We start from the raw sequence: 21,880 nt of genomic DNA on the forward strand, positions 1-21,880 counted from the left end.
AAATTCAATTAATAAACCCTGCGAAACCAAGCCATAATAGATAATAGTCAAAACATACTCGTCTATCTATAAAATATCTAAAATTATGCACTAAAATCATACATAACTTTAAATATTTTATAGATAGAATAATATTTTTTTATCTATTATAGTTTGGTTTAGGCAGGGTTAAGTAAATTTAAAAAAAATCAACAATATGTGTAATATGTCTTCTTAATCCAACGAAAATAAATATGTATGAATGAAAAAGTGTGCAAAATTTTGTAATATTGCCCAAAATATACCAAAACTATTATGGCTTGGTTAGGCATGGCTTAATTGATATTGAAAAACAACCCAATACCATTTATAAATTGTAGTCTTAGTTCAATAAAAACAAATACGTATGACTAACACAGCTTAATGTGCACTATTTATGGTGGATCGTAACAGCCTACCTCCACCATTCGCTACTACAAAATGGCTATTTGCCTTCTACCTCTTTTACCAGGTCTATGGACCAGACTCCAAAACAATAAATCTTTTCAGGTTCTCTGCACCCACGGCAAACAACATGATCAAAGAACAACAAAACAGGACGTAGCCATACATGCATGGACCTATCAAACCAACCGTCCAGTACTACACTTGGTCTTAATCAAGCGTCATTTGATGTGAAGCGTCAGCAGTTTTCTATGCCTGGGAATTTCTCAGGAGCAGTAACCCAAAACATACTCAAATGTGCTTTAATTGAAGTTCAATTGATTTATTTAATACAACGTGTCCATGGGAGAACGTCCACGGAGTACTAACAAAAATAAAGTTATAAATAATAATACAATAAAGGGTAATTCAAAACTGACAAACATTCTAAATTGGCACAACTGATAGTTGGACCGAATTGAGCATAATATCTCTATTTCAAATATATTTCAGGACATTCCCAGATGATATGGTTTGCATCCTATATTTCTCCGCCACATGGATAGTCTCTCGCTAATGCTCAGACTATACAGCATCCAAGCATTGGTTCAGTGTTCTGTCCAGGACACCCTCAGCAGTCTTTGCCAGCACCATATCTTGAAAACGTCAAGCATTTTTTTTTCTTGACACGCAATGTTCAAGATTTCACCACATATTATAAGAAAATGTATAACAGTATGAAAAACAAGCCAAAACCAACTTTTGGCGGTCAAATAAATGGAGCTGTAAATTGAATAATTTTTGTTTTTTGTTCAAATTAGAGAAATAAATATTGCATAGAGCGTCGATAGCCAAATAGTGTAAGACCCGGCTGACACCTAAACGGAGATTTCGTAATATCTTAAAAATCAAAAAGATATATGGTGCAGTATTTCGTGTTATACAATATATTTCTTTGTCTTATTGAAACAAAAAGTAATAATTATTCAAGTTGTAGTTTCATCTATTTGACCACCCAAAATTGGTTCTGGCTTTGGAAAGCGCTCAAAATGTTGGCATCAATACCACTGCGAAAAATCTTTAAATAAAATTTAGTTTATTTATTTATTTAGAAAAAGAGTATTACGACATTACAGCGATTGGCCAATGCGCCATAATACATTATAAAATAATACAAAATTATAAAAATATCTTACAAATAACAACTAATATAATAATAAAGTAGAAAAGAGAGCATGTGTTTATGTAAATATTAAAGAAACATGATACGATATACGATTATAAGTTTTACCTATTTAACACGTCCACAAACATTATATCTAATATATAAAAAATAATATTTGTGTGTTTGTGTGTTTGTTTGTTCGTATTTAATGCGCAGCCATACCGTTCATCCGATTGCGATAAAACTTTGTAAACTTATTGCTTGCACTTGCGGGAAGAGTATAGGCTATACTAATATATAAAAATGAATGTCTGTCTGTCTGTATGTCTGTCTGTCTGTGTGTCTGTCCCGTATGCGTTCCTATACCATTCATCCGATTGCAATGAAATTTTGGTAAGTGGTTGTATGCATACCCATAAAGGTTTCTGAATTAGAAAAATCATCATCTTCTTCTTCTTCTTCATTAAATTTTCTTTTATTCGTATGGTTCCTATACCATTCATCCGATTGCAATGAAATTTTGGTAAGTGGTTGTATGCATACCCATAAAGGTTTCTAAATTAGAAAAATCATCATCTTCTTCTTCTTCTTCATTCTATCTTCTTTTATTCGTATGGTTCCTATACCATTCATCCGATTGCAATGAAATTTTGGCAAGTGATTGTATGCACACCCATGAAGGTTTCTAAATTAGAAAAATCATCATCTTCTTCTTCTTCTTCATTCTATCTTCTTTTATTCGTATGGTCCCTATACCATTCATCCGATTGCGATGAAACCTTCATCAGTTGTTGTGGTAACACCCGCAATGGTTTTTGAATTAGTGCAACCATCTTCTTCTTCTTCTTCTATTCTATATTCTTCTATTCGTATGCGTTCCTATTCCATTCATCCGATTGCAATAAAATTTTCGTCAGTAATTGTGCCAACACCCGCAAAGGTTTCTGAATTAGTACAACTATCTTCTTCTTCTTCTTCTTCTTCATTCTATCTTCTTTTATTCGTATGGTCCCTATACCATTCATCCGATTGCAATGAAACCTTCATCAGTTGTTGTGGTAACACCCGCAATGGTTTTTTAATTATTACAACCATCTTCTTCTTCTTCTTCTTCTTCTTCTTCTTCTTCTTCTATTCTATATTCTTCTATTCGTATGCGTTCCTATTCCATTCATCCGATTGCAATAAAATTTTCGTTAGTAATTGTGCCTACACCCGCGAAGGTTTCTGAATTAGTACAACCATCTTCTTCTTCTTCTTCATTCTATCTTCTTTTATTCGTATGGTCCCTATACCATTTATCCGATTGCGATGAAACCTTCGTCAGTTGTTGTGGTAACACCCGCAATGGTTTTTGAATTAGTACAACTATCTTCTTCTTCTTCTATTCTATATTCTTCTATTCGTATGCGTTTCTATTCCATTCATCCGATTGCAACAAATTTTTCGTCAGTAATTGTGCCAACACCCGCGAAGGTTTCGGAATTGGTACAACCATCTTCTTCTTCTATTCTATCTTCTATTCGTATGCGTTCCTATACCATTCATCCGATTGCAATGAAATTTTGATCAACTGTTGTGCTCACGCCGCAAAGGTCTCTGAATTGTTACAACTATTTTCTTTTTCTTCTATTCTATCTTCTTCTATTTGTATGCGTTCTTATACCATTCATCCGATTGCGATGAAATTTTGACCAGTTGTTGTGAGCACGCCCGCGAAGAGTTCTGAATTAGTACAACCATCTTCTTCTTCTTCTATTCGTATGCGTTCCTATACCATTCATCCGATTGCAATGAAACTTTGGTGAGTTGTTGGGCCCTTGCCCGCAAAGGTTTCTGAATTACTACAATCATCTTTTTCTTCTTCTATTTGTATGCGTTCTTATGCCATTCATCCGATTGTGATGAAATTTTGACCAGTTGTTGTGCGCAAGCCCACGAAGGTTTTTGAATTAGTACAACCATCTTCTTCTTCTTCTATTCGTATGCGTTCCTATACCATTAATCCGATTGCAATGAAACTTTGGTGAGTTGTCATGCGCATGCCCACGAAGGTTTCTGAATTAGAAAATCATCTTCTTCTACTATTCGTATGCGTTCCTATACCATTCATCCGATTGCGATGAAACTTTTGTCAGTTGTGTGCGGTTTCTAAATTATTATTATATAACATACAAAGTTTGTTGTTTGTTTGTTCCATCCAATTTTGATTTTTTTTTACTACATATTTATAACATTAATAACGTTTTCATATTTTGGATTCGATTTTAATTTAGTGTTCTTATGTTTGACCTTTACTCCTATTATAATTATTTTCATATTGCCATATTGTATTACACAGATATTTTAATATTAAAGAAATAATTACCTCTTATTATTTTTCATATATCTAAGATAAATATAACCACGAAGCGACCCCGTGCGAAGCCGGGTACTTCAGCTAGTAGTTAATAAAAAATAGATCAACCTTTATGGTGCCATCAAATAAATTAATCGCACGATACACAGCATCATGAAACATAACATGTCATCTGTCCTGTCTACATTACTTATATAAATTTTAGTCTACCAAATTTAAAATCGAATACGCTTGGATGATTGATTATAGATTATAAACACACAGGAAATTTATTAATGATGCTTTAATAATTTCCATAAATTGAAAAACCAATTTTTGTTTGGAAATAATGAAATTTTTCATGTCAATTTATTCGATTAGACTTCTTCAATAATTGCGCTAATTGATTGAATATCGTGTTGTCTGTTTGACAACGGAAATCATGACTATCCATTTCCGGTCCGTCACGAGATCTAATGAAAAATGAAAATCAGTAAAAATCTCAGCGATGTTAATAATTTTAAATATTTATCTCGAAGTTAATAATTATAATTTAATAACGATTTGGCGGCTCTCGTGGTGCAGTGCGCAAGGCGCTGGCCGTCCATCACGGAGTTCCGGGTTCGATTCCCAATGAGTTCAAAATATATTTACATAATCTAATATGTAAATTCCTCAAGCCTGGGAGTTTTACCACTATTATTGGGCTTCTCGGCCTGTTGTGGTGTTTAATAAGGAAACAAATAAAAAAAAATTAAAAATAATGGGAGAGGAGAGTTTGACTTGCTGTGAAATAACTTGGAAAGTAAAGATGAGTTTAATGATATCATAATGGTTAACAATAGGTGGGTATTATAAATAATAAATGTTTAGTAAGTAATATTAGTAATACCTAGTCTATTTACGAGGGTTTTAAATAAAATTATGTCTGTGACAAAATATATGGAGAAGTTTCACTTTTTTAAATGAATGCAACATTGGGTCCATGTAATACTTTTAATATATTCGTAACTATACTTTTCAACTATTCTGAATATTGTTTTTATATTATGAAGATTATAAAAGGTATTATGCAAATGATATTTGACTGTCAGCGGAGTGAAATCATAGAAAAGTTGGACTCATCTACATCACCACTATTTTCTATCCCTCAGGGATTCCCATATGACATTCCCTACAGCAGAATGAGAAAAACTTCATTTTTTCTAAAGCAGTTATGTAGACATTTATTCTAATCGCATGTCCACTACAGTCTTTGTGACGATGGTGACAATGATTTGCTATTTAATTTAATACACTATTTCTTACTTATCTTCTTAGATACTAAATCTTCTATAATGGGCCCATATATGTTGAATAGTTTGCATTCAAAAAGATAAACATTTCTTTGTTTCCTAAGGCTAGGTCGGACATAAGATTTAGACAGCAATTTTTAAATAAGCCTGTTATCTTAATTAGTATCGTGGTGGTCTCCGTGTATACTATAACCACTTTTACTTTGAGCAACGTTTGCTGTAAACTAACTCTATTGTAGATGCACTTAGAGCGGCGTTCGTATTCATATACATAATAACACACTTATACTGGCTTTTTGGTTATGGTATTTTCTACGAGTCAGAAAGAAGTAGGTATATATACATGGTGACATTATAAAAACAAAATACATCAATAGTGATAGTCTCCAGCAATGTAATACTGTCTCATTTTTTTATAAAATATGTATCAATTAATTTTGAAATAAAACAAGTAACACATTTTATTTAAAGCTTAAATTGTTAAAAGCAAAAAAAAATAGCTTTGGGTTTGTCTTGGTATACATCTGAAACTCTGGAAACTAGGGAAGGTATTCAGAGTGGATTATTATCTGATATGAAAAAAATAACAATCTTTTGCATTTTTATATCTAGAATACCTTCATTTTTATATTGATCACTGAAATCAACAAGTAGCAAGACGAAGAATCGAAAAATTAGCATAATACGATCCAAAACAAATTCCCGCGCTTATTGCGGTTTGATTTAATGGGATTAGTTCGTGCGGACGAGCCCTAAGTGGAAAAGGCGAATTTTACAAACAGTAAGGGGCGAGAAAAATGAGTTCTTTTGGGGGAAATGGGACGGGTATTTTCATTTTCCCGCGCCGGAGCAAAAGGCCACGGAAAACCCGCACAGCCTCCGCTGTATTCTTTTTATTATTCAAAGCACTATATTAAAAACAAATAAATAATACTTATTCAAAGGAGACGGCTGTATCGTATGCAAACCGAGTTTCATTACATTAGAGGGGATTTGTAGGAATACCCGTGCGGTAGGTTATGGGAAATGATTGCATGGATATATATACAACTACCTAGATATATACGAAACAGTTTACAGTGAAAAAATAAACAAAAGAGTTTGTATTATTTAAATTTTATATTGCTGATCGCTTTACATCGTTTTCTTTAATGACATAGCTTTACTATTATGCCTCCTTTCTTAAATTTGTGTCAAGGGATTACCGTATATTGAACCTCCTATAGATACGCTCAAGTTGTTATATCGATTTTCTAGTCACTACACCCTGGTGATTTTATTAAAAAGTCGACCAACAAGTTTAATCCAATATTGGACCAAAGACGTTGAATAAACAATTTTATATTGAGATGAGACTTATGGTACTTTAAGGGAATGGCAAGGAACTGGATGTAGTTACGATTCGAGTTCAGTAATTGAGAATGGGTATTTATTTTGCCGTAGAGTTTGATCAAATACGTTCATTTTAACATTAATTTTACATAAAAGCACATCTATGTATAAGGTAATAATAGTATAGGCTTTGGAATTAATTTTTTAACTTGTTGGCTGAGATCGTGACATGTTCCCACAGCCCAAAAAAACAAACCTCGGGAAGTTACATTTTGAATCGCCTATTTACTAACAAGGAATCGGACCGCTTATGTTAGGTACCGGTTTCGTGGGTAGAAATTGCATCTTATTAAAAACGCGCCAATTTTAAATAAAATCATTCTGGCTCTACTTTGGTCAATCACACACAATTAATAAATTTACAGCAATCAATAACTTTATACCAAGTCAGCATGAATTTTTACAACGCAAAATCAACAAATCATTTAAATATCAATTGCTTCATCTAGCATTAGCGTTTTTATTACAACCAATGACATAGCAATCGACTATCTCATGCTTGCTCATCAAATCACCTCGTAGTCATTTAACATTGCGGTCAACTGGTTTCTCAATAATAACCTAGCAAAACGGTGGCTTATGTTATTGGTAATTATGGTATGGTATGGTAGTGGTATATTATGTTAAGGTATTGATTGCTTTTATATAAATAGCGAAGAATTGATAAGAACCACTGAGTTCGTCACAGGACTCCGTCAACTCTCACTTCTCAGTCAACACTCGTCACTCGACACTCGTCACTCGACATTCGCCTCTCGAGCACAGACTCCCGAGTTCGTCCCGATCACCGTCGCTACCAAATCGCGGCTTGGTCTGAGCACCTAGCTCACCGCAATCACTCCGTTAATCTTACTCCGACTAATGTAACTCCCTATACTACTGCATCAAAACAATAAAGATCTGCTTTCATCTATACCGCTCCTGCCTCAATCAGCTCTTCATCTTCTCCCTCATCGATTCCTTCACATTAATTATTATTACGATGGTAACACTATATAGATGGGTTCTGCATGTATAACAATGAGCGGGGAAAGATAACTTAGACTAAAAACGTACCTATGTGGTTAATTTTTGAGTAATAATTAATGCGGATGTTTAAAGATGCATACTTCGTATTAGCTGGAAAGACAAAGTAACAAATATCGAGGATAAAAAGGACCAACGAAATGAATATATATAAAAACGACAAAGTTGACATAATTTAGCTACATTGAGATATGAACTTCTGCATCGTAATATTCAAGGGAAGAAAAAACACGCCCTGGATCAAGAATTTCAGAGGTTCATTTTAGCTCAGTACTTCATCCCTATTTAGAGCAGCTACAAATACGAGAAAAATAGCAGAAATCATCACTGACATAATAAGAACAAGTTTGCCTGAAACCGAGCATCTCACGTGTTGTAGTATTGCAAGAAATGTTGAAGGTCATAGGCCGATTATGAGATTGGAGAGGATTAATAAAGAGGATAAAATTATGGTTCAGTGACTTATTAACAATGAGCTTCTTGTCAGGTGAAGTTTACATTATGCACATTAAATTTGATAATATCATTAGATATGGATTTGAATGGCAAATACCAGAACACCGGGCGATATATTGTAATAGAATTATATTGTTGATGCAACTTGTTTGACTACTGTTTACGAAGTATAGTACAACTCACATAATTGACTGTTACTTTATTATTTTGATCGGTAATATGTATTATTTTTGCGCTGTCACCTGACGTTTAAAACTGTAACTATATAATATGTCAATATTCTAAAAATATTTGCACAGTTGTCTCAAATCAACTATATTATATGTTATTTTCTTTTTTTTTTAAATTTTATTATATAAATTTCACAAATACGTAAATAATAAATTATTAAGCCAATACATATAGCCATGAAAATTGAAAAGCAAGAAATTTTAATGGGTTATGAATTGACAGGCAATATTGTTTTAAAAATTACAATTCTATTGATTATTTCAAATACGAAACATATTCGACTTGCACAGGAACCAAAACATTCACTACTATAAAACATATTGAAAAAAAAACCTAGCGTAAATTAACTAAAAAATACCGATTCTTACAATTTTTACCTAAAGCGCTTTCTAAATTGCGTTATCCTAGGTACGGGACACGAATTCGAACCTGCTGGGAGTCTTATTTTTTCAAAAAGATGTTTTTCAATATTATTTATAAAACAAATTACATATGTTACATTTTTAAATCTTATGAATTATTCGTTGAATAAAAAAATCGGTGTGTGTTCTTATGTACGCGCTTTAGAAGTTATACTTCTTTGGCGTAACAAAACAAAAACAAAACTTGTGATAACCTAGATTCTTTGACTAGCTCTTAATTATCTTGTTAAATTACACACTCAAGAAAAAGTGCCGCTTATTGGAGCGCCGTTTGTGTATTTCTATACACTTTTACTTATATTACTAAATTATATAATAATTATTTCTCGATGTTTTATTTTTAAAGTAACAACTGTCACTCTGACATTTAATCGTTTGTTTAGGTAAGGAATTGCAAATGGCCGATAATAATAAATTCGTTGCCGAGGAATAATTCTACTATCAAACTTTCTGTCGCGTACTTTCGTAATGGTGTGCGCACGCAGCTCTCAATGTCACTATCTACCAAACGCCCCAAAAGAAGTATAACTTCAAAAATATTTTATTATGATAATGAATGACTTAAGAGCCGCCATTTATTTTAGTTTATGACAGCAGTTATGAACATTTTTTATTGCTGCCATTTTTCTATGCACCAACCGAAAAATATAAATCTTGCTATAGCAACGAATTCAGCCACACTAAAAGGAGAAGGGAAACGGTTCCAACCTGTGCTGCAAGAGCAATATCATGTAATGAATCAAATCAAAGTGCTTAGTAGTTCAAGAAGCACATATTATATTGAATCCTCAAACTGTATCGGATTATGTAAGATTTATAATATATATAATCGTTGTTGCGTTATTCGAAATATAACATGAAAAATAAATTTCACAAAATTTCAAAACTTATTTAAAATAATAATATATAAATAATAATATAAAATAATAACGATTTTCATGTAATTTCTACTTTCCTTAAGGCGACACCTCTACCTACCAGAGGCACTTAGCGGAAAAATACGAAGCTTACAATTTGAGACATTTTTTTGATAATTTACAATTTAAACTGTATTAATGAATAATTAATATTATGTACATGAATACGTTAAAAAGAAAAATATTTTTTATTTTAAGTCAAAGATAAATTTAAAAAAATAATTATAAAATTTGGGATCCCATCTTATTATTACATATTATTTTATAGTCATATTTATTTTAAAATTTATATTGTTATGTTTTCTATAATGTCATGAACATATTTTTGACTAATTCATAGTTTTGATATTTTTCATATTTATTTAAAAAAATATATATTTTTATAAAAATATAAATGTGTATAACATGAAATCCTTTTTATTTACATATCAAATCGAGCTTCAATATTGGGACCATACCTAAATAGGATTTAATGAAATCCTTTTGAAGAAATCTTCGACTTTCATTTATTTAAAAAAAACATTGATTTAAAAAAAATACATGTATAGGTTTTATTTTTAAATCCTTTTTACTTCTATCTAACTCTATAATATCAAGTAGCACTACATACATAACCTTCCCCCCCTTCTACCAGATATTCTAAGTGGGGGTTGTAACAACAGTACGGCTGTAAAACGGAAAATCACAGCAATAAAAACTTCTAGTGTAATCATTTAGAGTTCGAATAAAAATAAACCGTTCAAATAAGAAGAAAAATAGATTTACAAATTCGCCAGCATCGAGACGAATAAAAATCGTTTTGAAAAGTCACCAAAAAACCTCGACGAGGTTAAAAGAAACGCCATTGAAATATGTTAAAAGGAATCACTTTGTCAGTGGTATTAACGTCTTTTTCAATCTCCTAAAAGCATTTCGGCGCTGTTGCATTCAAGGATATATAAAGTCTCTAGGAAGCAAACAAAAATCAAACACGAGCGGTAAGCCAAAATAGCATGCCGTAGCTCTGTTATGTTGTGGTGCCGTTCTGTTCTGTTGTAGGTACATACTCTGCTCTGTTGCAGAACTGTATTAAAGATTAAATCACAGAGTCTCTGTTGTGGCGGCCGTAAAAGCCATAAAAATGAACTCAGTAACATAATACCAGGATGTAGGGTGACCAAAATAAGTCCACGTAAAGAAAAATAATTATCATTCACCATTATTATCGATCTTACAACCCAATGTGGATCTTGTTCTAGGGATTTTGTGTTTTTTCTACACGGTTCAACCATCACAGTTAAGGTGTTTTGACCCTAATATTCTCTTCTGATCTGTTGAAAAGGGATATTTTTAGAGGTTGGGTATCTTCATCCTTGAAACATGGCCTGCACAACAGACTAACCCTACTTTTATGTGTCAGACGACAGGGAGATCTTCATACTATGCGTACGGTTCGTGGTTATATCTTCCTCGCCTCAAGCCATCTACCTCGCATACGGCTTTTTAACCGGTTCTATGCCTTCTCGAGTTATCATTATCATAAGATTTTTTTACAATCTACTACACGAAGATCTCTTCTATCTCCATCCACTGTTCTTGGTTCCCTATTATTCACCGTCACATAATACCTCCGAACATTAAAATGTCGTTATTCCAAATTACTTTGAGGTAAAATTTCAATCACTTTACATCTCTCGGTTACACTTATCACTAATTATCCTTTCGAGCCTTCGTTGTCTTTTAGCGTGATACTCAACATGCATCCTTCCATACCACGTTGTGAACTTTTTGTTTTTTTTATTTCTCTATTATTATGTAACCAACTTTATCATGCATACATGAGCACAGGAAGAATATTAAATTGTTTACCGGTTCTATGTATTCAGCGAGCTATCTCGCTCTATAAGGCCGTGATCGACAGGCCGTACATACAAATTTCGCAAGTTATCTCGCCCGACTTTAAACTCATATTACTAGCCACTCTCGATCGATTTGCATAATTTAAAAAAAAATATCTATTTGAATGATTATGAAATACTAAGCCACAAATTATTGGTATTACAGCGATTGTAGTTAGAACTTTGCTCTCCATTCAACACGTGTCATTAAAAATCTGCGACCTGTCAGATAAAGTGCCATACTAATATCGTGAGGCATAGAAAGGTTAATATATCTTTACTAATACAAAAAATTAAAGTCTGTTTATGATTTTAAAATATTTTTCTTTTGATCACCGTTTTGAAAATTTACATAATATCTATCTATCTATGGTGTACAAAATTAATATATATGTTGGTTGAGTTATAACTGTAAAACTGCTAGACTATTGTTAAAGAAACTTGTACAGCTTATAGACTGCATTATTTTTAGCAATTTGATAGCCATATTAATATCGGCGGCTCTCATGGTGCAGTGCGTAAGGCGGTGGCCTTCCACCCGAGTTAGCCTGTGTGTTTGTGATTATTCAAAATTACTAACAACCACCTTGTACGAAAAAGCAAGGACATGGTTATTAATAATTCTAAAAAAACAATATTATTAATATCAAAAGAGGTTCCAAAATTACAAGAAAAATAATAATTAAGCTTTTCAAGAATTAGCCTCCAGTTTTTAAATGGTCCGTTCCTTGTCCATACTTCGACTTCAAGTACCCAGATCTCTATCTCGATTGCAGAAGAGATGTTTAATCCTTGCCATTTCTGCATCTTAATTTCGTGGTCTAAGCTCCAGTAGAAAATAATACTCAGTAATAGTGTTTAACTCAAAATGAAGAATTTATTTGAAACTTATTCTTTACTGGTGGCCTTAACATAAAACTCTGTTACCCTACAATTCAGGTATCAACATGTCAGAGCGAACGAATCTTCTCGGATGAAGACCGTGATACTCACATATAGAAAATATCTACGTACAATACACTACATATACAATACAACTCGGAATTTTACGATACATATACATACGGTGCCTTTTCACTGTGGAAAAAATATTCCCACTCACAAAGACGGCTTCGGAAGAATTCGGAGTAGAGCTGGAAAAATCAGGGTAGATAGATTACTATCGAAAAAAATGAATATTCCGAGATACATAAATAATTTATTACGGGAAGCTTTCATTTTCAGTGACAGAGGAATACAATTTATATTCTACATTATAATACATTTCTTTTAAAGTTTTTTGTATGGTTTATTTTTTAGCCAGAGAGATAAAAATATTATTTAATACCTACTGTTATCTTTGAAGAGGCAGGCCAAAGATTCACTGGTTGGATGAAGCTGCCAGTGACTGCAGTATTCTGGGAATACCGAATTGGAAAGCGGCCACACTGGATAGCGACAGGTGGAGGGAGCTGTTGGAGGAGGCCAAGACCCACACCGGGTTGTCACGCCCCCGATGATGATGATGATGTTATCTTTTGAAACGACGTTTTAATCGTTGTCGTGCCTAGTTTAGGAGGCTGGAAGAAGTTGGATTACAATTACCAACACGTTTCTGAATGCCCCCACAAGAGGGGGGGGGGGTATCTGTGTGACACAATTTTAAATTATTGTGTGTCGATATTCGACAACTCCATAATTTAAGTGGGTATATTCAAGAATACAAAAAATATCTAAAAATACACTGAATACCTATAATTTTACCTGGAACACCATTTGGAAAATGCTTCTGAAGAGTACCACGTCGTCTTTAACCCTGCGATAGGTAGGGGAGCCGCCAAAGATCCTATCATGGAGGCTCACTTCAGGATGTGGGGTCCATGCGTTTCAGAGGATAACGAAATATATTTTAAGATCAAGAATAATTATAGATAGTCTCGATAGATCTCGTCGATAACCGCAAGTCGCTGTAGTCGCATATGGAAGACTTCTCAGTGACGTACCTGTCATGACGGCAACGCGTGTTTAAATAATGTATCGGTTCTCTTTTTAAATGCGACTCTTTTTCTTCTTCGCAATAAACCACCCTTATTATCACCCCATGTCGTTATATATATATTTTTTTTATTATAAAAGCATCAAATTACGTTAATTGATAGATACGGATCTACGAAAGCGTAAAATGAAATGATAAATTAAGGGATGGTTCTCATTTGAAACGGAAGTACGATTAACTGCATAGGAGGGGCTTGTTAGTTCACAGTTTTAACACGTAAACAAGAAGTTCTTGTTCGACAATAGACAAAGTCATTCAAAATACAGCTGACCAGGTATTAGCTGAGTGAAGGTAAAAATTTGGGTGTATGTACAAGTAGATGGGCGAGTAACGGTATGTGAAATGTTTCCACGTCCTGCTCGTCTATGGCTTTTTCTTTTACCCATATTTAAGCCATATCGAACGGAAGCTCATGGTGCAATCTTCTCATAAATGGCCCGCAACATTCTCGGTAGATAAACATTTTTGTTACAATATTGTTAGTCTGCTCTCACATTAAAATTCGCCTGCAACATGTCGAACACGTCGATGTGACGTCATCGTTATTCACAAAATACACGTTTACAGATTGGTCGAATGCGACTGTTTCGTTTGAAAAAAAATCTGCTGTTGCAATCGACAAGTTGTCGGTTGTCGGGCTCCGAGTCGAAGACATCAGGATGCATACAAACACCTACGAATTGGTCATTCTTATACCGGCTCGCCGACCACCGCATCCAAATATTTATATGTTTCGAAGGTTACGTGCGACTATCGCTAGGTATATCTGCGCGATCTTCATATGCAACACCGGATCGCCGTTCTTGGAAGGTTTGATTTATTGCTGTGTGGCAGAGGGGCGAGTTTAGATGTGAGAGCCAGCTTAATGGTAGTTTATACACGTGTTTATATTAGAGATGTTGCCGAACCCTCTTATTTGGCCGTCAGAAGCCGGTTCTGACTTGTTTATGGAGGGCAAAAACAAAATAAATATTACTACGCTATATTATAAACGCAGGAAAGTCGCTAGCTATACCAAAACATTTTTATGATGTCAAATTTTCGCCACTTTAAGCCAGAATCAATCAGACCTTCCCATCTTCTGATCTTGTTGAGTTTGTCGTTCTAGCGAGGTTTACGGTAGCTCTGTGGTCATTTAGTGTCCCATGGATTACAGTTTTATCCAACGGTTGCCTACTAGCCAAGTGACATAATATTATGTAGCGCATTATCATTTCATCAGCTAACAGATCTCTATCACATCGCGTTCGCTTTAAGGCTAACATGTATCTTTCCAATAGGTACGCCACAATATCTTACTCGTAGTTTTTGAATTTATCTTAAATTATTTAGCATCTATATTCTATAGTCATACGTGATATGATATTATGATTTAATTCAGCCCGGTCACATAATATACAATATCTAGCTCTGTGACTGTTTGCTAAACGCATAATTATCTACGGTCCTTAGTATATTCTAGTGATTATAAACATATGTAGTAATCATACCACTCAGCATTAACACAATCACTGCGTACCTTTTAATAAATTTTTAATTACCACATTTAAATAACATGCTAATCGTTTAACGGGGACATAGCAGCCATGTCGTCCTCGTCCAATGAGTTAAATGAATGACACACGTTAATATGTAAATTTTGTTATTAAAATAAAACATTATAGCAATAATAATTGTCATCGTTTTCTCATTGATTACTATACCAGCAGTGTTTGTTTTGATTGAGAATTACAACAATATATTATATGGTAATATATGTACTGAATTAATATAAATAAGAAGGATAATCTATGAATCTCCACTCAAGTCATCGAGTCCGTCACGAGACGTGCTGCTATTGTCACGAGTTTTTCACCCGTTTTCATCCGTTATTCCATTCGAATCAAGTCTCTCAGTGCATTCATATAATTACGCGTCATATAAAGCTCACGTCATCATCATTATTATTGTATTCAGTGCATTCTTGTATCAACCAATAAACTCTCATCTCAACAACCAAGCAACGACGACATTCTATCACCACTACCTAATCTACTTCCAAATATTCTTATAAAAACCTACCATAAAAAATTAAATACCTATTCCCATTCCTAGAACCAGACTGTAGCATCTCAAAAAATGCAGTGTTTAACTATCTCTATTCCACTGTTTCCCAACCGCCGGCCCGCAGGAAATTTCTGCTGTTCCGCTAATAGTATTGTGGCTCTTTTATAAACGATTATGCAAAAATTCCAAGCAAATCGTCATTAAAAAAAATTATATAAAAATATTATTCTTTTCTAAAATCAGTTAATATAAACCTACACTCTGTGGAGGCCCATCTAACTTTATTAGGATCGGACATAGTCAAAAATACAATTTTAAAGGTTTTATCGAGAATAATAATAATTATTATTAACAGTACTAATGAGGTAATTTTCAAAGCATTCTTAGCAGATGAAAATATATCATCAAATTCCTCTTTTTCATCAAGACAAACCTATTTGGAAAATCCTACAATATCTGAATAAAATTAAAAATAAATAAGTATCATTGAAAATAATCACTACCTTTCTATGGTATTATAGTCTATACTCTATGGTATAATATTATATTGCACAAATTATGAATTAATGAAGGACGATTTATCTCTCGTATACCACTGGTTGAGAACCTCTTATGAATTAAAATAATTCTCAACGCTTCACAGTATACTATATTATGTCTACTTGTCTTGTCATACGTATGATAAGAATAATATTAGATAAGGGAGGTTTATGGGGTAAAATATTTAGACGATGGTTGATGCTTGCTGAAAGAAATATTGAAGGGTTGGCTATATTCTGCAGAATCGTGGATTTGTAAAATTCGTTGCATTTCAATTGAATATATGTATTGTAATAGACAACGTCACGCTATAGCGAAATTAGCATGGAATATCTAGTTACTTAATTATTTAAAATTGAAAGAACTTAAGTAATACATGTAAAAACTATAATACAGTGACAATTATAATATTCGTCAAAACTTAGTGATGTCACAACACGTGTCGTCGGTAATATACCTACTGTAGAATTTTTTCAAATTTTGATTATCCGATATTGTCTATTAAAAATGTCAAGAATGGTAAAAGTGATATGCAAACGGCACAATATAAATTGAAAAATTGTAAATTATTACTTAAAGGGACGTTCTACAGAATTGGCCTTGAGAATTGAAAATATGATTTTTCAACATGTGGTCCATAATATCTGGTCTACTAGTTAATATAAAAAGGTCGCGTCAAAGTTGTTTATGTCAATCAACTTGCCCACGACTCGATCGACTCATATTTCACATTTATTTCGTCAGGGCTGTCGAAGACATAAATCATTAATATTTATACTTTTAAAATTTTATTTATAATATATATTATTCAAGTGTTTTGCATCTAATGCAGGGTCCACACTGGCAACCTCGTTAGATTTTACAATACTTATGATAATTATCGTAAAATTTCTTAAGCAATTATGGTAAGTATCGTAAAATTTAATGAGGTTTGTTGCCAGTGTGAACTTGTTGCCAGTGTGAAAATGGCATAATATCCACTATGGTTTACGTAGTGGCATGGACCTGGGGTTAACTAATTCAAGAAGTTAACACCCATGATAGAATTTTTTCCAGTTTTGGTTGCATTATATTCCAAAACTCTTCTGTAAAAATCGTTCCTGATTTTATAAATGGAAATTTCTCGGTGTACATAGTAAACAGACTTACAAATAAAAAAAGACAAGAAGAAACATACTGATTCATCGCAGTAAAATCTGGCAATCAAATTCGCCATTTTGAAAAGCAACGATTTTGCGTAAACAAATATCACGTGGTCTGTACGTGTGCGGCAAACTTCGAATGTGTTTGTAATTTTGTGTATTTTATGTTTGTGTATCACGCATTGTCGGCCATATTTGCCGGCTTTTCTGATTCCCGTGATTTGTACACATCTTCCTTCCTGTCTTTTTTTATTCGTAGAAACAAACAGTATTTTCTATTAGTTATATGAAGTTGACCTTGAATCTTTAATAAAATAATAAGTACACAATTAAAAGATTTTGAAATAGAAAAAACACATTTCCAAGCTTTCGGCCGTATTCACTCATGAATATCATTTAGATAAGTATATACACATTTTAATGTTATCTTGCAAAGTAAACAGTTATCTGTTCTTTATACTATAATTATATGTACATGCAAATGTAATGTTTTCAAATAATTGATATGGAATATATGGCATCGTATTATTTTCTCGAAATCATAAACATACTATAATAGTATTTGAGTATCAACCTATGTTCAATTTGAATTTGGTTATAATAATAATATACCCGTAGATATATCAATAGTATGTTTGCTACGAAATCTGCCCAAGTTATCAGTATGTACTTGCACAGGTTTGATTAAAAACTATGATGATATTAACATTTTAAAAATAATACATGTATTATTTTGACAGCCTTGTTTTCTGATCGGCGGATGTTATATCAATAATAATAATAATGTTTCTTGAAATAAAATCTCCGATGATTATTGATTTTTGCAAAAAGATCGATTTAAATTAACGTTATAACGACGCCGAGGTCCTATTTATTCTAAATTATAATTGAACATCGAGCTCTTCAGCCTCCTCTTAATACCGAGTAATGACTAATGACATTCCATGCATCGGACTCTTCGGCATATTGGAGTGGTATGATGTTATCTGTAGCATTCGGCTGTTGATGTTCAATAATTCTAACATTTCTAACGGCCGTTATGGGCGAGCGGTAACACGTTAGATTTATAATGTCTTGAGTCTCAGGTTTGATTCCCGGGTCTGGTAATTTTCAATCTGTGTTTGCACCAAATATGTAGATATAAAAACAAAAATACGTTAAGAAACTTTTTTGTAAGTCGACCCAGATCTACCAGACCATATTATTATTTCCCCACATTGCAACATAATATAGCTCTTCAGGGTATTGCAGAATAGGTAACACCAACTGAGCGTCTCTTTTCCTGAGCTTGTCTCAAGTACAAACATGAAAGCTCTAATATATTGAAAATCATTTTATTTATTTTTTAACAAAAACAAACGCCAATATAAACAGAATTTGAGATAAAAGTTTGTATGCATAGTTATTAGGAAATTTTGACGTGAATAGTATTAATTGCGCTGAATGTTTAATTAGAAAGTATATTGCTAAAATTTGAATAGATGCAAGTTTCAACAGGCTTGGTAAAAATGTGTTTTCTAATATGTATATTTCTTACGTGTTCCAAATCGTATATGTTCAATAAGGAATGCGATATTCTTAATTCTTGTTTATTAATCATTGAAAAAAAACCTTTCCTATATATTAGTTTTATACTTATATACTCTGTGTTGTATTTATTAATTTTGTTTATGTTTTCCAGATGTGCTGCCCAGGTCCCGGACACTCCGCATCCGGCGCTGCTTGTCAAGTAAGTTCACATAATATAATCATGTACTTTTATTTATACATAGCAATAATTGATTCGTAATCATTAATAATAAGTAATTAAAATTAAAAAACTTATTGGTTGGTAATAAATATTTAAATTTAACTATAATATATTTATATAGTTTTTATATTCTTGACATTGAAAAAACATAATTTGAAAACATCTCATGCATATACATATTAATTGAATCGGTGTCGTATTTTTTTAGTAAGTATTTTTTCCTAATGTGAGATGTTCACATATTATGTATATTGAATATAGAATGTAACATTGTGTCTTATTCATTGAATAAAAAAAAATAGTTTATTAAATTATCAGCAAATGTAAGCACCTTATAAAAACTAAATAATAGAGTAATCCGTGACGTAAGTTAGTAATTGAGGAATAGGAATAGCCAACATTAAAATTCAATTCGATAAGCATTGCATGTAAATATTACTAGTTTAAATCGTCGTAATTAACTAAGATACCCGTAGCTTAATTGGAAAAGCATACTTGCGCGAATCTAACAGATACAGGTTTAAGTCCCGTCGGGTGTAGTATTTTTTTCTACAAAATGATATTTTCTAGTTTGTATACTGTATATGCATGAGATGTTATATATTATGTATATTCGATATGTAGGATATGATGAATATTGTGTCTTATTCGTTGAATAAAAAAATAATTAGTTTATTAAATTATCAGCAAGTCTAAGAACATTATAAAAACTAAATAAAAGACTAATCCACGACGTCGGTTAGTAATTAAGGAATTACTTGATACCTAGTTTAATTTAATATATTCAGTATGTAACAGTATGTAAACATTGTAATGGCATAGTATTATTTTTCTAAAACAATCAGTCATAAAATAATAAATATGTATTATAACATTAAATAATCTAGTTTGAAAACTTATAATTATATATTATGTTAATCAGTCAAAATCATTATTTTAATATGATATTGACTAAACAATAAAGCTACGGGGGAGGTATTCTATAATTTATTTTATCCACTGTAATAAATTCGGTTCATTTTAAATTGACACAATGTAATGGCTCCGATAATTGGAAATCATCAAAATAAATAATTATTCTATCTCCGAAAATTCTTTATTGCCTTACAGTTCAACGTATAATAATAATTCATTCAATTATAATTAAAATATGCATACAAGAATGAATAAATTATTGAAAACCTCCACAAATCAAACGATGAAAATGCTTTTAACCTTTTACAAAAGCAAATTGTAGCTTTTAAATTTCCAAGCAATTTTTAATAATTATTATTTCATTCAAATTTAACATTTTTAATGACCGTTGATAAAACAATATAATAATAATTATTATTTCCATTACGTAGAATATAATATTATGTAAATATCCTTTGAGAGTATTTTTATTGTAAACGCTGTTGTTTTAAAATTAAAAAATCATAATTTTGAGATGTCAGTGATTATGGCAATTTTCAAATTATTCTAAGCCAACTCTCACATCTAAACTCGCCTCATCTGCTACACAGCCATAAATCAAACTTTCTAGGAACATTGCTACAGTGTTGCATATGAAAACCGCGCACATCTACCTAGCGACAGTCGGTCGTAATCTCTCGAAACGGGTTACATGTAAATTATACGTAAAACATTTCACCGTGGCCGTGAGCTTTCTATCGGAAAGAGACGACCGTGTACTATAATATGGTCTCCAATTTTATTAGATTCAATATGAACATTAATTCAATTTTCATAGCTGATTTTTGCGAAATTCATGAATTCAAGAATGAAAACCAAACCTAACCTAAAAATAATCCAGTATATCGGCTATTTTCAAAATTTGTTTACTGCTGGCTACCTGTAAAATGTAACCCGGCAAGAACCGTGTTTTATTTAGACATAAATTTTATGTCAGTACTATACGACCTAAAGAGGTTGGACGGTATTTAATATACGGCCATATATTTCCGATACATCATTTCACGGTGAAGTGTGATACGGCGAACTGCAGACTTACAAGTTTTCGGACACGCTCAAAACGTATAGATATTTGGATGCGGCGATCGGCGAGCCGGTATAGGAATGACCAATTCGTAGGTGCTCGTATGCGTGCTGGCGTCTTCGACTCGCAGCCCGAGAAGCATGCGATTTGTTGATAGCAGTACTATTCCACCAATTTTCAGAGCCTCATTTAGCAACTGTGTTTTGTGAGTAACGATGACGTCACATAAGAATATGACGTCACTAAAGCGAGTTTAATTGTGAGAGCCGGCTGATATATTCTGACATGCCATTGTTACATATTATATATTTTATTAAAATGTACTCGATAAACATACATACCATTGAATTTTGTCAGTTACGTCCCTAGTCAAAGTGCCAATTTAAACAGACTTAGAATGCCGTCTCATTTTACGTTTCGTTTCAAATTGTCTGCAATTTTTTTAGGTACATACTTATCTATTGTATTATTTGTTTTTGGCTATCTTAGAGCTAAGATACACGACAATATAGACGCCGTTGCATCAAGCAGTTCTTACTTAATTCCAAAGGCATTCAATTGGAATGGAAATCTCATTTTGACGCAACGGCGTCTGCGTTGCCGTATGCCTTAGCCCTTAAAAAGATAAATGCTTTCCTACACCAAAAATTTTTAAATTAACATACACACTGATATTTAGAGCATTTCCACAATACCTACTCTCAAACAGTGTGCGGTTTTAGGTACGTGTAGTGCTGAAAGGTTTGGAGGCACACTTGTAAAAAATTTGCATGTCCAATAAACCGCCATTACAATACGTATTACAATGGGTACCTATTAGAACCTATTAGAATACAATAATGGTTATCTAGTCAAGATTTTTAATGTT

General features: G+C 32.7%; 1 pseudogene across 1 annotated transcript in view; it reads left to right on the plus strand.

Moving 5' to 3' along the window:
- The window catches only part of LOC147063351 (dipeptidase 1 pseudogene), a 538,533-nt pseudogene that overhangs the window by 401,584 nt on the left and 115,069 nt on the right, over positions 1 to 21,880 (plus strand). The window contains exon 2 of the transcript XR_015072148.1: positions 18,966 to 19,013. The product of XR_015072148.1 is annotated as a dipeptidase 1 pseudogene (transcript). The remainder of the gene's footprint in view (positions 1 to 18,965; positions 19,014 to 21,880) is intronic.

Source organism: Rhyacophila brunnea, unplaced genomic scaffold, assembly GCF_057557595.1.
Source record: "Rhyacophila brunnea isolate RB1 unplaced genomic scaffold, BYU_Rbru_1.0 scaffold_9, whole genome shotgun sequence".
Lineage (NCBI taxonomy): Eukaryota > Metazoa > Arthropoda > Insecta > Trichoptera > Rhyacophilidae > Rhyacophila > Rhyacophila brunnea.